Here is an 18,872-nt window from a genome sequence, read left to right as displayed (position 1 = left end):
AAGTAATAGGTCAGGAGTAATTATACCAGTATTTGTAATGCTCACTGGTCAGACGATATACTGTATACATAAAACAATTTCCACACCCACTCTAGTTATAGAACTCAGCTACAGTTTATTTACATTTATAAACTAACATTTGTATAAACTAACTGATGACATCATCAATGGGTCTTTTTTGGGCACCGTGTTAATTCTTGCAGGCAAGGATGCAATAGTGTTTCATCCGGATGTTCATCACAGTGGAATCAGCCATTTCTCCCAATACTGCTTGGAACCTGCAAGAATAGAGTATTCAGCAGAGTACGGCAATATAAACCAACGCAATCATAGAAAAATATCAGTAATATATTGGTATACCTGTCTCAAACCATAATGCAGGTGTTCTTAGGCTCAGGGCAGACAAAAACCAGAAGGGCTTCTGCTCTATGGGTGGATTCTGTCCTTCCTGAGGATGCCTTAGGACACCTGTGTTACATGCATTACCAGAGGTTTTTGTTGCTTTTGTGTACTAGATCAGTGATTTTCAACCTTTTTACCTTGCGGCACACTAAATAAGATTTTTTTATTTCCAAGGCACACCGTGAGATCCCCACAGGGCAAAACACATTGTCCCCCACAGGAAAAAAAACAAAAACAAATCTATTGGCCCCCTTATATAAAAACAATCACACTGGTCCCCACAGGTAACAAAAATAAAATACATTGGCCCTTTACAAGAAAAGAAGAGACCAGTAAATAACAGTTGAACTGATGGTGGCTGTAAACTGGTTTGGGCATCTCTAGTAGTATGCACACTAGTATGCAACGGCAGAGTGGTTGAAAAACACTGGTCTAGATTGTAAGCTCCTCTGAGCAGGGCCCTCTTTCCTCTTGTTGTCAAAGCCCTCTTCTCTTTACATTTCACTCACAGCTCTCCCATACTCAAACACTCAGCTACCTTCTCCATCCACATACTCATCTCCATCTTTGGCCGCCAGCCCCTTGTACAGGTTGAGTATCCCTTATCCGAAATGCTCGGGACCATGAGCATTCCGGATAAGGGATTTTTCCAGATTTTGGAATAATTTTTTTTAAACATGCTTACCTGTCCCATGGTGGTGCCCCGATGGTCCCTCACCATGCATGGAGTCCACCAGCGTCCATGGCAGGCCTTCAGCTTCAACTCCGGCATCTCCAGCGGTCCCAGGAGTGCATTGCGCAAGTTCCCAGGCACGCCGGTGACGTCACCGGCGCACGCACACACTCCTGGGACTTCTGGAGACGACGGAGAGGATGCTGAAGGCCTGCCGTGGATGCTGGGGGACTTGGCAAGTATAAAAAAAGGGTTAGTGGGGTAAGAAAAAAAAATTGAATAATTCAAAACAAACACGGTTTTTGGAATTATTCGGATATGGGATGCCCGAATACGGGATACTCAACCTGTAGTACATTGATCACGTTCTCACTACTTAAATCTAAGCTTTAGAGTGTATTGAATTGTTGTACTATTTTTACCTGTACTCTATTTTGTTATTTATTTACTGTAGTGTTCAGTTTGGTTTCCCTGTATTGTTCCATTGTATGCCCACTGTACGGCGCTGCAAAACACTTGTTGTGCCTTATAAATAAAATATAATAATAATAAATTGTGTCGACATGCATTGGGTCGACCACTGATGGTCGACATGGCTTAGATTGACACATGAACTAGGTCGCCATGCCTAAGATCGCCATGGTTGGAAGGTTGACATTGGGTCGACATTGGCTAGAGCAATCCAATGCATGTCAACCTTATACAATATGTGTCGTCCTTACTACCGTATACCACTGTATAACTTTTTTATGATGCGCCGCAACATTTCTAAACATATTTCAAAGTTCTTAAAATATTTGTGCAACTTTAATAAAGATTTGAAAAATCCGGAACTGTATTTAGAATGTTTAAAAGTAAACGTTTCTGCTTATGTTGGGGAAATAATGTTCTGCGCTGTGTGCATTCCAGACACCTTTATTATTAGCGCGCAGTTTACTAAAGCTAAGGTGTACATGTAGGGGCATATGCAAATCGGTGTGTAATAGACGTTCTACAGGGTTTAGGTAAACAACAAATAAAACCTAGACGGCTGACATACATTAGGTCAACAGGTTTAAAGGAGTGACAGGTACGTACAAAAGGTCGACAGAGGTTAAATGTGACCGCAGCTAAAGTTCGACATGAAAATGATCGACACAGGTTTTTTTAATTTTACTGATCAACGTTTGACAATATGTCGTCACTAATCACTATAATAGCGTCTATTCCCTGCTCTGCAGTGTCGGGCAGGGTGGACAAAGTTCAGTAAAAGGACCAAAAAAAATAAAAATTAAAATCATTGGAGGAGAAACGTAAACTTGCCAATGTGCCATTTACGACACGGGGGGCAAGGAACGGTTAAGGCCCTGGCCTGTATTCATGACTGGTGGTTCAACTTCACATGACCATGCAAACCCTCCTACTCCCCTCTTTAGAAATTTTAAGAGATTTCAGCTGTCATCAAAAACACAGCAAACATCTCTTCCTACTAAAGAAGACATTATCACAAACCCCCAAGGAGAGTCCAAGGGTGTTGGTAGTTGCGATGCCTGACGTCCCCATCGCTGTACGGGAAGAGGTGGCTCCGGTACTTGTGTAGTTTCACGGCGCCAGCATGGTGCCGTGCTACTTCCGGGTGTACGCTCGCCACGAAATATGTCCAAAAAAGTAACTTAACTCCATGCCAACATGGATAGTTCATACCTCCACTATCCATGTTAGCATGGAGTTGATTTTAAATAGCGTGGCGAGCGTAGCGAGCCCGCAGCGTGGGCGAGCGAAGCGAGCCCTGCAAGGGGACTCAGACGCTGGCGCCGTGAAACTACACAAGTACCGTGGCTCCTTCCACCATTTACAGCACGCCCCCTGCATATGCTGGAAGGATCACCCACAGTGCAGTTCCTTATTTAGATAATGAAGTTGTCAATGTTGTAGACTGAGAGGAGGATATTGATATTGATGTAGCTGGCGCTGAGGAGGAAGTTGACAAGGAGGATGCTGAGGTGGTTTGCTTAAATGAGGCACCAGGGGGGGAAACAGTTGTTGTCCATGGGATGAAAGCGCCCATCGTCATGCCTGGGCAGAGGACCAATAAATCCACCTCTACGGTCTGGAATTTTTTTTTATCCGAATAACAAATGTATTGCCATACAGATGGAGCCGGCTCCATCCATTACTGGCGCCCAAAAGATCCCCTTCTCTGGCGAGCACCAGCGATAGGGGCGCGTCTCCACTTCAGGGAGATGCTGCCCATTTTGGGGGGGTGGTCAGAACGGGGCGAGGGGGACCGGTGGCGATGGCGGGGGAAGCGGCGGGGACCAGCGACAGGCTCCGTTACCACAGGGTGCACAAGCGTCTTGTGCGTGCAAGCCCCTGGCAGTAGCCGGCTGCTGGTGGGCGCTGGCGAATCTATCTCCAGCCCCCACCAGCAGCTGGCTACCGCCAGGGGCGTGCGCACAAGACGCTCGCATGCCCTCTGGCAACGGAGCCTGCCGCTGGTCCCCACCGCATCTCCTGCCGTCGGTCCCCCTCACCCCGTCCTGACCCCCCCAAAATGGGCAGCATCTCCCTGAAGCGGAGATGGGCGGGGGGGGGGGGGTATGGGGCAATGGGGACCAGCGGCAATGGCAGGGGAGGCGACGGGGACCAGAGGCAGGCTCCGTTGCCACAGGGTGCGCGTGTACCTCGTGGGCGCGCGCCCCTGGCGGTAGCCGGCTGCTGGCGGGGGCTGGCGAATCTATTAGATTCGCCAACCCCTGCAAAGATATAACCGGCTACATCTGTATGTAGCTTATGTAAAGCTCCAATAAGCAGGGGTAAGGATCTTTCCCACCTAGGGACATCCTTCCTTATATGTCACCTGAAGACCCTTGTAAGTCAGGTTGAAAGTCTCGCCTAGCTTGCTATAAAAAGAAAGTTGATGCAGTTCTGTTGGAACCTCGTAGCAGATCTCAATGATGCAGGAATCGCCCACTGCACCTCGGATGGTCCTTGTCTGGTTACATCTGGTCAGTAGGTTCCACTCCTTTGCAGCTCCACAGTGCAGCTATTGGCTTGCTGCAGGATTCACCCACTGCCCCTCGGCTTGTGGTAAACACAATCAAGCCAGATAGGGGGCTTATTGGGTGTTAAACTGATGCTTTATTGGTGCCTAGTTTTTCAAACTGCCATCCTGTCTGCCGCTGCAGTGACACTCCTAGATGGGCCACGTGTTTGTGCCGCACACTTGTGTGGCTTAGCATAGTTATCCAGCTACCTCTGTGCAACCTTTTGCCCAAAAAAACAATTAGAACCAAAACCTGAAGGTAATCAGAACCCAAAACGCGAAAAGTGGCCGGTGCACATCCCTAATATTAATATATAAGAAGGTTGACTACACTAGTGCTTCTCATATGAAGCTATTTGCTGAAGGGGAAGTGCGGATCGTGGACCCAGGGCAGCGGGAGTGAGTGCAGCTCTGTTTGGTGTCCCCCCACCAAAAGGGTGACACCAAGGTGTGAGCCGCACCCTCCTAGTGATGCCACTTTAAAAATTTACTTTTGAGGGCTTGCTTTCTTCGCCAAATTAAGGGCAAGATGGATCACTCGACTACCGCTGCGCTCGCTACAGGTTACTATTCCCAATCAAAGTCCATGTGGAAAGTAATACAAGCAACTGTTGGGAACACATAAAAAACCCTATAAAGCATATCGGCCATGTGCATGTTGGCCACTGTCACATTGACCATTTGAACCTGACGATCTTCAACACTTTTGACCTTGGAAACTGTTGACCTTTTGTCCCTGTCTGCCTAATGAACGTTAACCTACAGTAATCAGGGGCACTTTAAGAGAAGAAGGGTCCCTTGTGCAGATTCCGATAGGGCCTCCTCCCTCTCCAGTGGTGCAGTAGACCCTGAATATATGTTGCCATCTTAACGATTCCTTCGACACCTTGGAGCTCTATAAAAAAATATATTTCTTCTTATTATTATTATTATTATTAATATTGTTTACTACTAAAGACAATGGTGAGTAATGCAAAGCCAATCCATTGTGACATTGTGATATCGCCACTTACATAGGTCTGTTGTGGCAGCCGTTTGTTCTAGGTACAAGATGGCCCATGGCCAAATCCAGAAGTGGCCACACCCCACCCACAAAAAAAATTATGTAAAATACTGTGCACAATGGCGGTAAACAATGTCTAGCGCTGTCAAATGAGACAGCAGTCCTGGGCCCCTCAAACAGGCACAGAACCTGCTAATTAGAACCCAAACCCCCCCTTCCTGATTTCCCTGCATATACTTGTGCATAGTCTTTATCAGGAACTCTGCTGCTCCAGTTGGGTCTTTTTACACAAATGTCTGGTACATGTACAGTGCCTGGATAAAGCCCACAAGGTCCGATATGGACATCTCAACTGTGACTGGTATGTCAGTGATCCTGTCATCCTGCCAGTGTTACCTGGAAGAGTGAACAAAGGAAGATTCTCTGTCTCTCACTCTCTCTTGCTCTACGGCAGATTTATTAAGCCCGGTGAAATTATAATTATGTGATAATGTGGCTATCATTTTATCACCCGCCAATCAACTCCTAACTGTTATTTTTCAGACCCAGCTTTTATCTTGACAGTTAGAAGCTGATTGGACGGTGATAAAGTACCAGCCACTTTATCACTTCACAGAGGTTGAGGCTTGGGCCACACATTGCATTTTAGCCGGTCCTGTTCAGCAGAAAGAAGACTCTACACAACATCCTATGCCACTGGCCACACATGTGCGGCTGGGGCGGCAGCAGCCGGATCCAACTGCCATGTGCTGCGGTTGGACCGGATGGCAGGATGACTGCACATCAAAAAGAACAAATACATTTCAATGTATGTGTTCACATAGTATGGCTGTGCCATACTGTATTCTACCTTGAAATCCGGTCTGAGTCCCTCATCAGCGGCATCAGCGGCAGAAGTCTGAGACCATGCATCAGCTGGGGTAGTCTGGGTCCCCCATCAGCGGCGGCAGAAGTCTGGGTACCTCAATAGCAGCAACGGAAGTCCAGGTCCCTCATTGGCAGCAGCGGAAGACCAGGTCCACCATCAGCAGCAGTAATCATGGGGAAAAAAGTGGCAACTTTTTAAATATTTCTAAATGGCTGTGCCCAGCCAATTCCCTGCATTATCACCCCGCCCCCTTGAGCTGCCTTTATTAGAGAGAAGCCAAGCCGAAGTCCTGGGGAGGAGGAAGCCATGCACAAGAGCAGAAAGGCCGCCCTTGGTGAAAAGGATATAGATTAAAAAAAAAAATTTAAACAGTGTTGTGTTTTTATATTGATATATATGTTTCTCTTAATGCCCCACATGCTGGTACTTGTGGTTCTTCTGAGTACCAGCATGTGGAACGAGCTTGCAGGGACCTGTAGTCCCACTGTAATTGACAATATTACTTAATGCACAAGCCCTGGAGAAGGGGAACCCCTTTATTTGGGGGGTTACCCTCTCCCGAAGAACTCCCAACCTGGGCTGAATAGTTAGGGTGGGTAATGCTTTGGCCATTGGGACCCTGTCAAGTGTGTCCCCTGGCTATGGCATTACACCCCCTGCTAGTGGAGTCTGGTGCCTGTCCCTAAAATAAAGGGGACCCCCACTCATTTTGTCTCCTGCATTTTGGGAACCAGGGCCAGCTCCGTGAGCCCATTGCTGGTTTTGAAAATATGGGGGACCCCCAATAACATTTTCCTTCCATAACTGCTGCATCCTGCTAAAATGCAATGTGTGAACACAAGAAAGTGTATCCTGCTAAACAGGTTCTGTTCTACTGCATCCTGCTACACTGTGTGGCCCAAGCCTAATAAATCTGCCCCTTTGTATCCCCCCTTTCTAGATCACAGTGATAGCTACCTCTAACCTCCCCACCCCCACCCGCCCCGATCACAGTGGCTATCTGTCTCATACTGCCCTTGTCTTCCAGCTCCTGGTTGATCACAGGGGCGGCTTCTGTGTGAGGGAACCCATACTTCCTAGCTGTTCTGATGTTGGTGGGACAGTCCCATTTTTAGGAGACAGTCCTGCCGTACCACCCTTGTGCTTCAGTGTCCAACAGGTCTTTCTGGATCTAACTCACAAGAATCTGCTTATTAAATTACTCACCACATCTTGTCTTTTAGCGGCACAGCTTTATATATTTTTTGGTATTGGCAAAGCATGTGGTCGTTTGAAGACTTCACAGCATGCTGGAACAAAATATCCCACACCTGTAAAGTTGAAAAAAAAACTTTAATTAAAGCAATAAAATGTGGGGGGGTTTCTAGGCGTCAACTTTTTTCAAGATTAATGACTGAGGACCAATATGTGTGAGCCGCATCTTACATCGTACCTCGCATCATTGTACCCAACCTGACACGTTAAGCTAACTACTTGCAACCAAAAATAGTAATCCTAGGTGCATAGAAACACTAATTGACTTTGGATAGAAAAATGGGACAGAATGTAATGCCATCTGAGTTTGGCGGCTGTACGGGATGCTGGACATACTCGGATGTATTTTTAAAGGGTCAGTCACTTACAAGGCAAAACCATGCCTTGTAAGTGACTACCCCTTTAAAAAAACATCCAAGTTCAGGTAAAAACCCTCACCGCCGCCAATCCTGGGCAGCATTACATCCCGCCACTGATATGAGATGGTAAATTCAAAAATACAATATTTAACATTCGGATCAAATTTCATATCAGTGTTGGAAGTTTGTAATTCTTGCTGTAGAATGGGGATAAAATATAAATAAAAGGAAATAAACAGCAAGAAAATGTATATGAATGACAGACAACATCTGACTAGAATTAACTATTAAAGATTTCTTATAACACACAAGTATTTTTAACATGGATTAATTGACAATGCATTGCAATTACCTCTCTCATTAGTGCTGTCAGGTCTTCTGACAGATCACCAAATTCAATATCAGTGTAAGGACAGAAAGCATGAAGGGCAAGGCAGCCGTTGGCCTTGAGCACTCTAGCTGCTTCATGGACAAATTTATCAACCTCGAACCAATGAGCAGCAAGACCGGCATTGACTAGGTCCACCGAGGCATCTTCCAGGGGTAACGTCTCAGCTTGGCCAACCCTAGAAAGAATTGGTGATGTCATTGATGTGACCTTGTTTTGTCATAGCTTATTATTTCTGGATGGTTGATTGCCGCTGTGATACTCACATGTAGAACACATTCTCCGCTAAAGTGTATCTTCTGGCCAAATTTATTTGAGATTCACTAGTGTCTATTCCTAGAACCTTCTTGAAGTGAGGAGCTAGAGGCAAAGTGTACCGACCTGTTCCACAGCCAACATCCAGCGCCATATCAGGTGACTGCCCTTTCTGCTATGGAGAGGGACAGAACACAGTTAGGGAATATTTGCTGGTCTGCACATGTGGTACATTTCTGTATTTGGGGGTTATTCAGATCTGCCACCCAGAGTGAAATCCCACCACATGCAAATCTGCAAATGGCTTGCGAAAATCATACCAATCGGGCGGCAGCTGCAAATTTACTAACAACTCATTCATCATTTAATGATTTTCCTAGTGTGTGAAGTCCTTAGAAGCTACTCTAACTGTGCAATACAATCAGGCTGATCGGGAAACAGATCCTCCCTGAAAATGCTTGGGCACGCCCACATTTTTCTGACACACCCAGAAAAAAAAGACCGGGTGAAACCCACAAATGCCGGCCTCCTGTCAATCAACTTGTGAACAGCATGCAATCGGAATAGTAACTGGATTTAGTTTATTTATTTATTCTGCTTGGGCTTGCACATGCATTACAATCCATACGCATGTGTAGTCATTCAATAATCACCACTGTGTAAAAAAAATATTATTATGGTTCTATTGTTTCCTCGTGTTATGCAATGCATGGGAATACACATAATTCCAGTGGGGATGTATGTGACACCCCATTAATGCTGCCACACAGTAATTAACTTTGATTTGTAAACAAACCATAATACGTGCAATTGTAAAGTAACAATTCGTCAGAAGCAGGGAACTTAGGGTGAAATGTAATAGGTAGCGTTTTTCCAGACATGTGCGATTTTTGGCCGAATTCGCACGTTTTCCGAAAATCGCACATGTAACAGGGATTTGCAGTAAAAGTCACACTTTTTGCAGCGGAAATCACACATTTTCTCCTGCCAATTTTTGGCCACACTTCAATTCGCATCCAGATGTTTTCCCATTATAAAGTATACAACTCGCAAATGTAATAGGGTGTGATTTTTGTTAAACATTACCAAAAATTGCCAAAAATATAGACCAGGTTCTGACAGGCAAATTTGACAGAACCATGCACAGATCATTTAGATCTGTGCATGGTTCTGTCTTTAAAAATGTGTAAAAGTTTAAATGATAATAAAAATGGGGTGGGGTCCCCCTTCCTGAGCATAACTAGCCCTGGGCTCATTGAGCTGGATCTGGTTCCAAAAATTTGGGGGACAAAAAGCGTATGGTTCCCCTGTATTTCTGTAACTAGCCCCGGACTCTTGGAGCGGTCTTGGTTCCAAAAATACAGTGGACAAACAACCTGAAGGTCCCCCGTATTTTGGAACCAGCATCAGGCTCCAACAGCCTGCAGTGTCATGCCACAGCCAGGGAACACTTTTTACATAAGGTCCCCCAGCCATATCATGCTCACCGTGGCTGGTCAGCCCTGGATGGTGTACCTGGGGGTGTTGGGACCACCCCAATAAAGGGGTCCCTCCCAGGCTTCACACATCCAGGGCTGAAGCCCGGGGCTGTCACCAGCATCCGTGGGCTGTGGACGCCGGTCTGATATGGTTAAATCACCCATACAAAACATTGCTTTTTACAGGTGAACTACAAGTCCCAGCAGGCCTCCCCTGCATGCTGGGACTGCAGGGCATTAATGGGACTTGTAGTCCACCTGTAAAAAGAATGTTAAAAAAACACACACACACAGATGTAAAATTTTATTAAACACACATTCATTTTACACCGGTATACTTACAACACCAGGCTCCTGTGCTGACTCTGTCCTTTCCACTGCAGGCTCACCCCGCACTGAGGAAATGTGTGCATGCTAAATCAAACAGGAAACAATGGTGCTGAAAGCAATCAAATTTAAATTAAACAAATTATATTGTGATGAAAAATATTTACATTATAGCGTACTCCAGTTGGAGACATTGGGGTAAATTTACTAAAGCTGAGATCATGTTTTCCATAGAATCCAATCAAATTCTGTATATAATCTCTCTCTATTATTTCATCCTAGAAACTGATGGACAAAATCTGATTGGTTGCTACGGGCAACAACACCTCTTTATATTTTTAGAAGCTTTAGTAAATTAACCCCATTATATTAACATAGTAATATATTAATTAAGGCTGAAAAAAGATGTTAGTCCATCGAGTTCAACCTATCTGACTTGTAACTACTGACTTGAGTAAGTCATATCTATAGGATTCCCTTAGTGGCCAAAAATTTATCCAGTTTTGATTTAAATTCATTAAAAGTAGTTGCTGTAACCACCCCCACCAGCAATGAGTTCCAGAATATAACTGCTCTAATGGTGAAGAATCCTCTTCTTAATTCAGTACGGAATTTCTTTGGGATGCAGTCAATTTCCCGGTGGTCGGAATCCCGGCGTTCAGAATCCCGACGCTGGAATCCCGACCGCCGAAATCCCAAAACTGTCCACGACACCCATAGAGGGAGAATAAATTAGTGTGCCGAGCGTAGCGAGGCACCGGGCCCGCTGCGTGGCGAGCATAGCGAGCCCGCGGGGGGGGGGGGGGGGCGCTCCACGTCCCCCCCTTGTCGGGATTTCGGCGGTCGGAATTCCAGCGTCAGGATTTTGAACGCCGGGATTCCAACTGCCGGGATTCCATACCGAATCCATTTCTTTTCCTCAAGCCTCAGTACATGCCCGCGTGTCCTAAGTATAGGCCTGTTAGTGAACAAATCATCTCCCAGTTCCATATGATTTTCAATCCTGTATTTAAACATACTAATCATATCACCTCTCAACGGCAGTTTCTCCAGCGAAAACATATTCAGCCTGGTTAACCTATCTTTGTATTCTAGTGATTTGAAGCCTTTTACTAGCTTAGTCACCCTTCTCTGTACCTGTTCCAATATATCCTCACTCAAACATACAGTTTGAGAGCAATCAAGAGCTGAGCATTTAATCTGTGGGAGATCTAAAGATTCTTTTCTTCCTCTTTAAAAAAAAATATATATTTCCTTGGATTTCAGATATGAGTACTGCATTCAGACCGGCTAGTTGAGCAGTGAATTTGGCCCTGTTTCTGATGGTGGGGGTGTGTGCATGTGCAAACCCCGGAGTGAATGCCTTTGATGCATTCTTTACACACCTGGGCATTCGCAAAATGATTGACAGGCATCGGGCGGTCGCCCAACTTTTCATGGGCTTGCCCGCAAAAACAGTGGGTGGGTGCATAGAAAGGCTGTGCGGACCCCAGCAAATGTAGGCGTGCCCCTGCCTCCTTGGGGTGGGCAGATAGCATCACATGCTGTCAGTACCCGCCCCAAATTCACACAAGAACAGCCAGAATAAAAGTAATTCCAGGCTTCTATCTGCGATGAGAGGAGAAAAGATTTGTTGGTTCTCACGCGGACGCATGCGAGCAGATGCGTAAGCACACCATGACACCGGGATTCGGTTTCTCGGGGGTCTTGCATTCAGCTGGACGGCGTTTCCCTGCTCACTAGTCAGCGAATATACCAGCCTAGCATGCAAGTTTGAATCATGCCCTTTATTTTCTACATTGGAATGCGCATTTTCTTTCTGGTATGCTATACATTACAGCGGAGTCCTGGCGGCAGATTCCACAGAATGAGAAAACGCCCAGGGAGACCGATATGTGTCAAACACCCTTTTTTCTGCTAGAAAGGAATCTAGGACGCGAGGGCACGAGTTTAGATTAGAAGAAAAAAGATTTTGTTCATCTAGAAGAAGAAAAATTCTTTACAGTCAGAGCAGTCAAACTTTGAACTCTCTTCCTGGAGAAGTGGTGTTGGCAGACACTATAAATACGTTTAAAATAAGGTTGGATAAACATTTATTGGTTAAAAACATCCATGGGTACGAATAAGTAACATAATCTGTCTTCAAACTATCAGAACATACTATACAACAAGGGATACGCTATTATAAATATAGTTTGAATAGATGGACGCAAGTCTTTATTCAGCCTCACCTACTATGTAACTATGTAACTATGTATGTGTATACGGATCGCTGTTTGTGCACCTTAATATTACCATACCACTACAGGTGTTCTGAGTATAGAATATTTTATTCCAATGAGTCATTGTACAATGTGTCACATGTAAATAGTGGGGAATCAATGCAATTAATAATAATCTTCACAATACTTACTTTGCTGTTCACATAAGATAAAATCAAATCCATTACTTTGTTGGAGACTGGGAACATGTACTTCTGATAGGCTGAGGAGAATTCCTTATTTGTGAATAACTGACTCGCCATGTTCCTCAGATTTGCTTGACAATTATAAATCCGATTCTATAATTAATGAAACAAAACAAACACAAAATAAATTATTTTATATACATATAATATTATCATCATTCCTTTTAGAATGCCCCCACACGCTAGAACTTTTTTTGTCCGATATATCGGCCGATTTTTACCGACAATCGGCAATAACCGGCCGATTATTGCCGATTATCGATAAAAACCGGTCGATATATCGGACGATCGGCCAGAAATCGGACAATCGCCCAAAAAATCATTCTAGTGTGTGGGGGCCTTAAGCTCTCACGAGTAGGTCTCTCTCTCTCTCTATATATATATTAGCTAATTGCTTCATGTTTAACGTTGAGAATATGATGTTTTTTAATAACCCCAATGTATCGAAGTGTATCCACTTGTTCGTTAGATACATAGATGACCTGCTTGTGGTATGGACCGGGTCCAAAAATCAGTTTATTCAACTTATGGCTGAAGCCAATGCTACCCATCCCACCATCAAATTCACGTACGAAATTAGTGAACAATCTGTCCACTTCTTAGACGTACAGCTCACCGTCACTGGTAATAAAATCACTACTGGCCTATACAAAAAGCCATCGGATCGCAATACCATGCTCCATGCCAGTAGTGCTCACCCTGAATCTACCAAACAGGGTTTGCCTTTCTCGCAGTTTCTCAGGGTGCACCGCATCTGCGATAACCCTGAGGAATCAGAGAAAGAAATAAATACCATGATGAAGAGTTTTTTATGCAGAGGTTACTCATGGCAGGCTTTACTTAAAGCCAAAGAGAAAGCCCTTGCAATACCGCGGCAGCAAACTCTTATTGCGAAAAATCGCACTTCGCTAAACAATAAAATTACTTTTGTTCAGCAGCATAATACCGCCAGCAATGCAGTGAGTAGGATCGCCAAAAGTCTGTGGCCCATGATACCGGCAGATCCAGATCTGAACATGTTTTCCCAACACGGTATCCTACCCAGCTACAAAAGGCCTCGCAATCTGAAAGACTGGCTCATCCACAACGATGTTACCAACCAATCCTGCACCCCTTCACAAAATTTCCTCACCCGCAAACCTGGATGCTATAAATGCATCGGTTGCACTACTTGTAGCTTCATGGAGGCAGGCACATCATTTGCCCATCCCCATACCAACGCCAGAATCCCCATCCGGCACGTAGTATCATGTAGTTCTACTCATGTTATTTACATTATCCGCTGTCCATGTGGATTCCTCTATGTAGGAAAAACTACAAGACAGTTTAAAGAACGGATGGCTGGACATCGCTCAAGTATCCGATTATCCCTAGAGGGCAAAATTGGACCCATTGAACAACCCGTCGCAAGACACTTTAGGGAATTCAAACATGGTCTTGCCACTCTACGCTACACCATAATTGATCAGGTCCCTAAAAATTTAAGAGGGGGTAATCGGGACAGGAAACTTCTGCAGATTGAATCTCGTTGGATCCATAAGCTGAACACCGTCACCCCTGCTGGACTCAATGAGAGTATCAGTATGTCATGCTTCCTCTGAAGCTATTTTGCAGATATATAGGTCGGGTTGCTCTTTCTCCTATTTTATAAACAGCTCCCGTTCTTGTGAGTTTTTGCATCACATTAAATCCTTCCTGCGACCTCTCTGCCCATGTGCCTCTGTCCCGCATGCTTTTACATTATAGCATTTATTTACTGTGCATCTTGTTGGGACATGTTACATGTTATCCGCGTATTTGATTGTTTTTTTTCGATTATGTTCTGCACATGTTTTTTGACACTGTTTGTTTTTTGTGTATAGGGTCACCTAGCAACCCACGTAACGGCTCGGGACGCACCAGCGGGTGCGCGTCTCCGGATGGTGACGTCACCTGATCCTGAATCGCCGTGGGAAGCTGACGCCCGTTCACTCGGTGTGGTGAAAAGGTATTTATATATGTAATTGTACATTGTATGCTTTGAGCTTGACAACGATCAGTAAAGATCGAAACGTTGCTACCAGACCCTGTGTCTGTGTCATCTGTTACTCTTGATAAGCCCTGTGAGTGCCGCTTGCTATACCCATATTCAGCATCAACCTCGGTTGTGACTTAAGAAGGCACCCAGGCCATTCACTCTCATCCTCCCCTCGAGTGCCGATCACTACCTGGACTATACATTGCTGCCGCTGTTGCGGTTTGTACGATAAGGCACCCCCTTGGATTTACTGCTCCTTCTTCCCCTCACCTTCCCCTCAAATACTGCAGGAGACAGATTCGCCAAATATGCAAGAAGGTACTGGGTTTAGACAAACCATATTACCCATAAGAGAAATCCTCACCTATTCTGATACTGACGCAGATCAGATCAGATTCAGCGACAATCTAGCTGCTGCAGGGGGTAAGGAATCCAATGAAACCATCTTTACCAAGTTATTGAAACTAAAGAAAAGAGAAGTCGATTACTATTTGCATGGAGTAACCCTATCCGACTACCATCGCTCCGGCCATATCCCCAGAGGGTTCCGCATACGTAATACTCCTACCATAGGCAAATTCAACCCGGAATTCTGCCGCAAATGGGTCGCTATATTGAATAAATGTAGCTTAGACCTGATTCTTCTCGTTATTACTGAAGCCACGAAGGAATTGACATCCGTGAAGGCGTCTATCGCCCAATTTGAAGATCAATACACTAATCATCTGAAAGCCGATACCGAGACAGATTGGCTCAATAAATTGTCTACTCAAATTGACAACTATCGCTCTGAGCTTATTAAATTTAAAAGGAATAAACTGGACATTGTACAAAAAGACTACCTAGAAGGTAAAGTGTACCCTTGGACACAAAACATTCGTTCAGACCGTACTCGCACTGACAGAAGGCAACAGCAAAGAAAACCCAGATATAGAAAACACTGGGGTGAGACTGAAACCTCCAGCGGGGGAGCATCCACACAGAGCGATCAAGACGATCAATCCCGTACAAGAAAGCCCCCTTTAGGGGTGAAAACCCGCGCACAGCGGGTGGAAACGGGGGACATTTTACGCGCAGAGGATGCCAGTTCATCCGGAACCTCAAGAAAAAGAACCACCAAGAAGAACTACAAATAGTTTTTAATTTATCCCACCGGACTTTATCGAAGGACGAAATGGGGGTATTGAGTAAGGGTTGTTAATGGTGATTAAAATATAACCAGAGTGACGATAAGTGAAAAGCCTTGGTTACGTAATAAGTCCGCAACCAACGTACCCTTTATACCTAGCTACGTGCGAACAAAGCGTAGCGCAGCGTAGTGTACCTTTTATTGTATTATGTATACCAAGAACCAATACCTTAATCAGAGATTCCTTCGCAGTACTTTGTCTCTAATCTGCGAATATACCTTATCGGACTGTGTCCGCAATATACCTTATCGCTATTATGCGAATAAACAGACAACGACCACTGTATAGAAATATGGAGATAAGAGCTCCGTAAAAAGATTGTATTTGAGTCCCTAATGGACAAAAGGGGGTTACAGAAATAAGAATAAACAGGTATAACAAGTAATACAATATACTAACAATGAATACTAAACAGACTCTACTAAGGGGAGAGAAAACAGATACAAGACACAATCAGCCAATCAATACAATAAGGATAACTACCGTTAATGCAACCGTTACCGTTCTCATCAAATATGCGAAGTGTAGTCCGGTCAGAGCTCACTATCGTTCAGGGATGAACTATAGTCCGGTGGTCAGGTCAGGGAAAAGTAGATGTGCCGAAGAGACTTTGGCTGCTCTGGGTCGCCTATCTTATAGGGTCAGAAAGGGGAGGTCAAAGGCCGTTCTCATTGGTCAGGGGTCGAATGTCAGGTCAGCTGTGATTGGGGGGGTAAGCTGATACACCTGGTTTGGCTAGGTCCAGGGGAGTGAACTTTAAGAGTCCTTTGTTCGGTGGTTTCGGCGTCAGCAGTGATTAGAACTGGTTTCATCTGGATTTCTTTGTTACATTCTTTCAACAGAAACTGTCCCTGGATTATGGATTATGTCCATAACTATCGGGCAGTGTGTATTGCGAAATATTCGCAATGACCGGAATACTTCGCATAATGAACTGAACAGAACGGTACTAAACACGATACAGATAGATGTATGCAGGGCTAACTAAGCTATGTGTGGCGTTCTAAACCTTTAACTATATTTTACTTAGGGTCAGTATGTGTTTATGAATTTATGTGTGATAGCATGGCTACTCTTCTGGTCCACTTTGCCACGCATACTCGGGTATGGAAACTTTATTTGCGCAACTCTGCGAACCAAAATGGCGGCCATACTATCCTAAAATGGCGTGTGTGTAACTCGACTTCCATAGTCCACCCTTTAACAGTAATTACAAAACTGTTACAATACAAAACATTTCACACGAAAATACAGAAATTCATAATCCTAACAGAGAAATTGGGATACATGAATTAAACATATAAGGGGAGTAAACCATCTGCTCTCGGCCGATCCAGGATCATGGATAAACGATGGGCCGCATTTATCGAACAACCTACTCAGGGTCACGAAGGATAATGTACAATTTTGGGATAAAAATAAAAACAGGGGTGGTTACAACATATACACGTTCACAAATATGGTTTCCTTAAAGGGAGGTGGTTTCGATTTTAGGGTCATATACCAAACCCTGGTCTTCCTCTGTATCTCTCGTTCTTACACTCATGATTTCGGTACGTTTTGTCTTTCCCCGGGTCACCACCTTTATACATTTGAACAATAGCATAAAGACTATGATGGCACCACCGATACAGAGAAGGAGTTTTCCTATGCTAGCTATGATCCCTTGCGCCCATTCTCCTAAACCAGAGAACCAGTGCATTGGATTCAACCAGGAGGTCCATTCACTAACTTTGTTACCTATTTCTGCCAGGCTGATAATATGTTCCCTTCTAAATTCCCATTTAAGCTGAAGAATCTCATCCATCCGATGATCGATGATTTCTTCTGGGTCTTCAGTATTGTTGGTGATATATGTACAACACTTCACCCCAAACTGGGTAGAGAGGGTGACACAATATCCTCCTGTCATAGCTGTCAGATAGTTCAGCACCATCCGATGTTGGACTAGCTCTCTTTTATATGCTTGCAACTCCTTCCCAGTGTATCTAAAGGTGTCATCATAAATCTCTGTGATGTTATCTACCAAGCTGGCCAATGCTTGTATATATTTAAAATGTATGACTCCTCTGGCGGTATGGGTGATATCTAAAGCAATGAGGAGTTGGATACCGAACGACTCGTGTATCATTTCAGAAGCTAGGGGTTCTTTCTTGATTGTTAAATCCCTTTTATGGATTTGGTCATAATGGGTATGAGTGTAAGGAGGAGAAATACCTCTGTGTATGTTCATCATCTCATCATGTGTGAGGGTCATCACTTCCGGTAACACTCTGCCTAGATAACAAATACCAACGTAGTTCATGGAGAGCCATTTGTACGCCCTCCTACCACAAATATAATAAACATCGTCAGGGAGAAAATAAGGGACAGAGTATTTCATGATTTTGTCACACATTATCCATAAGAACATCCCCGTCCCCTGTTCCCTGACTTGTTCCTCACAGATCTCTGGCTGTAGGGTTACATTACAGTAGCCGGCTGATACTCTGCCGGCCATCATTTTACTTCTCTTCACCGTGTAGACATATTTATAGTGTCTCCCACTGGTTCGGATTTTTAACAACAATTCTTTATCAATAGGCTCTCCATCTGGACGTTGGGAGTAAGTTATTGTCTGGTTATGCCATGTCACTTCCCAAGTACCAATCGCTCTGGAACTCGAGAAGTTCATACATACCAGGGATTTATCCACTTGGTATGGGTGTAATCTAAGACTAGGGGACCTGGTATACAGGTATCTCTTATCCAATGGCCTCCCCTTATTTAATACGCTTATCTCTGAAATGTTAAGCGGGTATGGGACTAGGCCTACACTACTCCTTTTATGTAGCACTTGTGAACACACCCAGCATTCTGTTTGGTTTAAAACCTTACCCACTAGTGAGTGGTAATCACTCAAGGGATGTCGGCCGGTAGTTGCCTTACTTGTCGACTGACATCGCTGGATGCATTCTTCTTCCATTTTAGGTTGACAATATCTACAGACACAGTACTCACCAGACAATAACTCATCACATAGCCCTTGAACTACGTTTCCCTCATACCTTTTACCTTCTCCTGTCATGGGCAAAGTGTCAAGCTGGTTTAGGGATTCTACCTCACCCATATCTGGGTCCATTATTACACTGTCAGAACTCCGCTCCGATCGCTCTAGGATGTGGCA

At 44.5% G+C, this 18,872-nt stretch overlaps 1 pseudogene across 1 annotated transcript; it reads right to left on the bottom strand.

Moving 5' to 3' along the window:
- LOC146019642 (putative methyltransferase DDB_G0268948) lies at positions 1 to 12,556 on the bottom strand (annotated as a pseudogene). The gene is made up of 6 exons (XR_014450631.1): positions 12,446 to 12,556; positions 8,239 to 8,402; positions 7,937 to 8,150; positions 7,178 to 7,281; positions 5,341 to 5,478; positions 1 to 278 (listed from the first exon to the last, which is right to left on the bottom strand). The product of XR_014450631.1 is annotated as a putative methyltransferase DDB_G0268948 (transcript).
- Positions 12,557 to 18,872: the final 6,316 nt, after the last annotated feature.

This window comes from Crinia signifera, chromosome 7 (genome assembly GCF_055691185.1).
Source record: "Crinia signifera chromosome 7, ASM5569118v1, whole genome shotgun sequence".
In the NCBI taxonomy this organism is placed as follows: domain Eukaryota; kingdom Metazoa; phylum Chordata; class Amphibia; order Anura; family Myobatrachidae; genus Crinia; species Crinia signifera.
This window is presented reverse-complemented; position numbering and strand designations above follow the sequence as displayed.